The sequence below is a fragment of the Scaptodrosophila lebanonensis genome, unplaced genomic scaffold (genome assembly GCF_003285725.1).
Source record: "Scaptodrosophila lebanonensis strain 11010-0011.00,11010-0021.00 unplaced genomic scaffold, SlebRS2 tig00000024-arrow-pilon, whole genome shotgun sequence".
Taxonomy (NCBI): Eukaryota; Metazoa; Arthropoda; class Insecta; order Diptera; family Drosophilidae; genus Scaptodrosophila; species Scaptodrosophila lebanonensis.
Genome location: NW_022060538.1, coordinates 18,308,058 through 18,315,392, shown reverse-complemented (window position 1 = coordinate 18,315,392; position 7,335 = coordinate 18,308,058).

Genomic DNA, 7,335 nt, shown 5'->3' with positions numbered 1-7,335 from the left:
TGCGTATATACTTCCTGCACATAGATATATTGACGTTGCAGCTGCAATGCTTCATTGTGCACAAATGTTAGTAAAAACTTGAACAACTGAAAACTTGCAGCTCAAGTAAATTGAAAACATTCAGTTTTTAGACAACCGTCTTGCGTTTGCTTTCAACTATAAAATTGTATTGGAGTTTGCACATTTCTGTCTGAGTGCGCATCGCATAGTGTGTTTGTGGGGGGTGCCTGCAATGAATTTAATTAAAATGCATATGCTGTCAAAACTAAGACAATAATATGACATGTTGTGATAGCAACTGCCACTTCACACACATACTGCACATATCAGCAGACTCGTACATCTTTACACACATACATGTATGTACTGTACACATAAAACCATGAATTTATTGTCAATCCTTGGGCTTCAAGTTCGCAAATGCCATTTAATATATTGCCATTCCTATTGTAAAAATAAACCGACTACATCACAGGCATAGACGCAGATTCTGAGCCAAGTCGAGCACATAAAACACATGAAAGAGTAGCTGCGATCCAATGCCACTCGGCGTCACTTGATTTACTTTATGAAAGCAGCTCAGGAAAAGTTGTAAGTGACCGGGAAGATCAAACTCTAAGCAGCCTACATGGCGAGAACTGTAAGTTCGTTTAGTTGTAGCTAGTCAAGCGATTCAAGAAGTTTTCCCAAGCGACAAGAAATTTTGTTTTGCCGTGGCAAATGCGGACTTAAACTGCTACTACAAATAATAAAAACAAGCTGAGCAATAAAAAAGAATGGAAAGCTAGAGTAAAGCACCTTAAAAAAACCCAAAAAAAATAATAAGAGTTGAGGTAAAGCAGCAATGACAAGAACAGCTGCAGACAGACCCTGGACAGAGATTGCATTAATGGCAATAATGTACTCTTAAAAAAGGAATTGCAGGAATTATGGAAACTATGGAAGATTGCTAATGGTCTGAAATCTAATGGCTGAAATCTCAATGCTTACATCTTCATCTTATTTAGCGTACTTTTGCTCTTCATCTTAAATATTTGTGCATTATAAATATTCTTATCATAACTTTTTATGCTGAATATATGCAGCATAGCTTAGTCCTTTGGAAGTGCACATTTGTGGCCAAATGAAGCCTAGGCAACCGTTTGGTTATACAAATTGCTATGAAACCTAAAATTCGATTCAATATGACACATTTTGTATAAATAAGCTTACCGAAATAGAATAAAATATTTACATTGGTAATTCAAAATATACAAATGCTGCGTCTACGGTTTGTTCAATGTTAGCTGATAAATTATTTATCACATTAAAAAGTATAGTCTAGCTTTAAGCCAATGAACTATTTTGGCGAATAATATGAATATGAATATCATTATTTAGCAGACCACTGACAAACACTTACATTGGAATTTGCAGCAACAAACAAACATGTGTACATGAGTTTCAGAAATGGAGGGCCGCATGAACGATACCTTCTGCTGGTCCTCCATCGGCTTTAATTAAGTGACGGGGCTTTGAAGCCCTTGGGCCATAATTGAACGCCAGCCTCTGCTCTTTAGGCCGCTAATGTATAATTTATTTTTTAATTGGATTAAATGTCAAACATTTTGACTTATGCGTAAATTTGCCAAACATGCCCACAGCCGAGACACACACAACCACAATGCACACTGTTGAATTTTAATGTGATTTTTGGTAATGCAGCTCTACTGTGCACACTATATTGGCCGCAGGTGCAATGGCGACAACAACATTAACAACACTAACAACAATAAGGGCGACGGCCAATGAAGTGGCGTGCAATAAACAACGAACTCACATGGAATGTTGGTTGGCTGGCTGGCTGGTTGGTTGCTGTAAATGCGCGTCGTTTATGTACTCATGGAAGTGTGTGGCAATTTTCTATGCAACTGGCTATATATGTATATATGTCCAATAAATACCTATTTATGTATATATGTACATATAAATGTGTGTGTGTGCTACTTGCCATGTGTCAAACCAAAAATCAATAATGTATATAAATAGCAGCTTGACATTCTGACAACACGAGGGACTTCAAACGCCACATATACAAATACACGCTAACTCAATCATACATACTCGTATATGCATACAAACACATTCATACAAACACATAACTGTACAAACATTATTAGGTCACTGGTGGTTACAGCGTTTGCTCACGTGCATTAAATTATGGACACACTGCTGCTTGGCCAGCAGCGGGCCTCGCTGCCCGATCGCCCTGAACTGTCGGACCGACTTTCAAAGGTGTTACCGCACAAATACCAGCACACACACACGTATGCACACGCACACGCACACACTCACACGCCAGGCGAGCTGTCAGCATATGCGGTGTAAATTTAATTTGGCAGCACGCGCTTTGGCTGCCCTCGCTTATTTATAACATTATAAAATGTCATAATTGTGATTATATTCAAAACTGATTGCTATATGCGCGCACTACAATATCTAATGCATATTAAATGGCAATTTTAAAATCCACACACATGTAGAGAACATATCCATAAAGATAGAAGATTCGTTTTATGTATTGCAACCATTACGATATTGAACTCCACTCATATCAGCTTCGCAGACAGTCAAGCACTATCTTTCGATCATAAGCTTATAGAGCTCTGAGCTCAACGTGTTAAAATAATTCAAATTGTTACTTACTGACTTCAATATGGGGACGTTATGTTTTCGATTTATTATTAAATCAACAAAATTGTGATACAGTGTTTATATAGCAAACAAAATGAATTATAACATTACGTTACAATTTCAACATAAAAGATTTCAAGATAAAAGATTTTATTCGCCATATGGCCTGCTATGCGTCGATTCACAGACTAATGCTATCAGAGGCGTTATAGACCTAAAAAAAAATAGTGAGTAGAGGAGAAAACCAAATTCAAATTAAAAACTAATTATAATAATTAAGGAAAAAAAGAGATAAAGGAAAATATCCAACCCGATGGGGGAAATTTTATTGCCCCGACTCACAGCGGTAAGCGGAGATTTCCCCGGAGATAGCTAAAGAGGACAGCTCTTACAGAAAAGAGAGAGCTCTCGAAAAAGTATTCATATTCAGAGAGAAAAAGTGATTGAAACTTACAGCTACACCCAAACATTTTCATCATTTACGGTCACGCTCACAGATTATAATTGTTACATTTTTTGTGTGGCTAAATTAAAGAATATGTAATGAAAAAATAGCCAAGTGACAGTATCATCAGATAGATTCGAATTTTGTCCAAATCTCAAAAATAAGAGCAAAAGAGTTAAGACAATGGTTGGCCAACAGGCTGAAAATTTGATTGATTGATTCTAATATTCTCCAGATTTTTTAGTAGACTTACCAGTAAACATTTCAAGTAACACTGTTATCTCTGTAATATTAAACATATCAATAACATACCATATAAATATACTAATAAATAATTATTTAACAAGTAAAAACATTTCCGTTGTTTTTAAAACAATAATTTCCTCCAGATGAAAATAATATCCATTACGTTTCTATTTAATTTTCATTTTGTTTTGAACTCTATGCTGTCCTTTTTATGTCAATTATTTTATTTATATTTTCTTTCGGCAAATATTTATTTCTATTGTTTAAGAAATAAAATAATTTTTATTGCTCTTACCATATAAAGAATCATCAATTAAATATATATGAATAAAAACAAATTCATTTTATTTCTATTTTTATTTTGCACAGCAAATTATTTTCAACTAATTCAACCATTTTTATATGTGTTATAAAAATATCAAATAATTTGAATGTAAAAGAGCACACAACAATTTTCGAAAGATAAACAAAAATAAACAATTGTTCAGTGGCTCGGCAATGGGTGACAGAATGAAAGTTTTTGCAGGAAAAATTACAAACTTATGTTGGTTGCTGTTGCTGCTTTTCTGTTAGGGCTTTTGTTGTTTTGTGTGTAAATACACAGCTTGTTTCGGAATAATAAAGTGCGGCTGTGCAGCTTTAATAACTTGGCCTGCATATACGAAAAACAAGCAAACAAAGTTGTTGATAAGGGCAAAAACAAAAAACAAAAAGGAGAAGCATAATCAGAAAGACCGAGAGGGAAGGGAAGGGCAAGCGATGGAATCAAGTGAAAACGCAAAGTAAACAAAAAAGTGCCTGTGACTGTGGCTGCCAGTGGCATAGTTCGTTGCATGCCTCATGCCTCAAAATTCGTTTGCTCCTCTTGTTGCATTCTAATATCCAAAAGCCACAAAACCGCGCAAACCCGCACAGCAAACGAAGCTGGAAAAATCAGGCAGCCAGGCAGGCAGGCGGTGAGGCTGGCTGTCAGGCTGCTTGGCGAACGAACAGACAGCAACAAGAAAAACTCAGAACAAAAGTGGAAAAGTTGGTGTAGAAAATATATCCGAGTACGAAAAAGACGAATTACATTTGTCGCAAAATGTTTGCACATATTTAAAGCAACTTAAAAATTGGCAGACTTTACTTAACTCTCTGCTTGCTGGGTTAAAATGCAGCGGAAAATGTCGGCAGTTGTTGCATATAACTCCTCATATACCTTTCCACTCCCCACGCACATGCAGACAACTCTCGAGTCGATGCCATGGCATCCCCAGCAACCCAATTTGATGGAGCGGGCTTTGCATTGTAAATGGCGGCGCTGCGAAACTTTTTGCTGCATAATCGCAGGCGCAGCAGCATAGAAAAATGAATAAAAGAGCTTTAGTGGAGTGGCAGAGAGGGAAGTGCAGGGGGGAAGGGCAAGGGGCTTGCAATAAAAAGGACAAAACATACTGCTCACAGCATCTTAAAGATGAGCAGAAAAATGCGAAACGCAAACTTTGCTGGCACTGCGCATAATGACGCGGCAGACGCAGACAAATTCATCTGCCTGCCCTCCGCGTTGCCACGCCTTCCTGCTGCTGCCACTGCTGGCGTGTGGACCTTGGCGCAAAAAAGTGCCGACAAGAAGCCTGGCCTCCTTGGCGAGGCAGGCAAGGAGGCTAGCAGGCCGGCAACAAAAGCAAACAACAGTCAAAGTTTTTAGTTCCAGTCGCTGCCAAATGCGAAAAAGAAGACGGAGCGTCAACTTCAACGTCTGCGTCTTCGTCTTCGTTGACGTGGGCAACGCCACAGTTTACTCGACGCTTACATTTCCGGCTCCACCGCCATTTTTATGATTATTTCAGCTTCATTTTTCATTAAAAGCAAAGCCGCGCCAAATGTTTTCCCAAATGTTACCCGCTACGGCACTTGAGTCACAGGCTTTTAAAGCTGACGAACGAAAAAAGTCGTCGAGGACGACTAGAACGACGTGACGAAAAACTCGAAGACAAAGCTGACGATAGGCTGTGGGTAGAGGGTAGAGGGTAATGGGTAGTCTGTAGTGGGTAGTCTGGAGTGGGTAGTCTGTAGTGGGTAGTCTGTAGTGGGTAGTCTGTAGTGGGTATTGGGGGAGTTGACGACCTGCTGCCAGCCGCATTTGATTTATGCGCATTTCATGAGGGTCCATGGTCCTAACTACTTCGCGCTCTTACGCACACGTTACCACATACCAATACCAGATTCGCACAAACACCTACACACGCCCACACTCACATTTGCACACACGCATACTTAGTTACAGGCGTCATTGTGTCCTTGAGCGATTTTGTTTGTTTGTTTGCTTTCTTCTTCCTTTTGCAAGCGATTTGACGCCAAATGCGCTTTTTGTTGAGTTTTGATTTTAGGTCGCTTTCTACCGCCTGCGCCTTATAAATTGTTTATAAATGTATATGATTCTGTTTTTCATCTCACAAATATGCCCTAAAATATTTAAAGATCCTACAAAGCTAAGCAGCATATCATATGCGCATATTCTCATATTGAATTCAACAGCTTAACCTTTGGCCTGGCAAAAATAGCTGACGAGTGTTGTGTATTAATGGCCATGACAATATATCCCACGCCCATGCCAACGCCCTCGATCCCATTTTAACCTCAACTCGTATGACAATCCCACCTATATTATTATTAGATCCATTCAACTTTTGCATACTGCAGGGGCTTCGCTAGGGGTCGTATTTTTAGAAAAGTGACTTTTAGGTGAGGTAACGTTACGAGATGGTGACAGTCTGATGGACATTATATCAGATGTAACATAAGGCTTCCGCAATAAGCAAGGCGTACTCCCACACTGCCTCCCCTACTGCCTACATACAATAATGCCCACCCACATCTTCACAAACAAAGCTGAACTGAACAATAATGGCCTCTTTTTTGTGATATATAAACAAATGAAATGAACTTCGATAGGCGAACATATTATAATGTCATGCATATATAAAATAATGACTGGTCGTTTGCCAGAAATCACTGCGCCTTCCTAGTTAGCACATAGCATAAGAATTCATGGAAATCAATAACGGAAAACTTGGGGAGGAAGTGGGATGGAAAAGCATTTGCCAGTATCGAGAATATGGAAATAAAATTGCGGTCGTCATCATAGCCAAGAAATATTGTTATTCATTGGATTCTTTTGTTTGCTGGCTGGCTAAATGATGCGAGAAGCTTTCGTAGGCACAGCATAAAATGTTGGTGGTGGAAATCAATTTTACAAATAATGTAAATTATATCGCAACGTTAAAGGGACATGGATTATGCTTATAAATAAAAACACTTTGAAATTGGATTTCATGGTAATTAGTTTTTGGTTCAACGAAGCTTTACAGTACGATATTAATGGCACATTTCTGGACCTTGTGTCAATTCGAATTGCGTAACCGAGTCCTTGAACGAGATTGCTAAATTAGGGGGTATTTATTTTTCCCGCTAATGAGGGAATGCCTTTGAACAAACTTATTATATATGGGTATAATTTCATGGATACCCACAATTACGTAATTAATTAATAAATAATAAATTATTAAAGATATACAATTTACCCTGGTTAGGATAGCTGAGCCATCTGTGGCTCGCTTAGACAACAGAATATAACATATGTACAGAAACATGTGCGGCGAGCGTCTGCTGATTCCAACAGGCGCTCAAAATAGAAGGGCATAAAAAACAGAACACTATTAATGTGTCCTTCTTGCCAGTGCAATCAGCCAATGTCCTGTTTTAATACAGTCAGCTAGTGAGCAGTGATTTCTACTCGGATTTCAGAGCACTTAATTGCATTTCTAGTCAAATCGCCATATGAAAATAATAAAATGGGTCACGACTCTGCTTAAAAAGTTTCTGCAAAGGTGAATATTAAGCGCCTTAGCCAAAAGAAAAAAAAACCTTAGCCGTAGCCATAGAAGCCTTATCTTGTAGACAGAGCGTAATAAATGCATACAAGGACA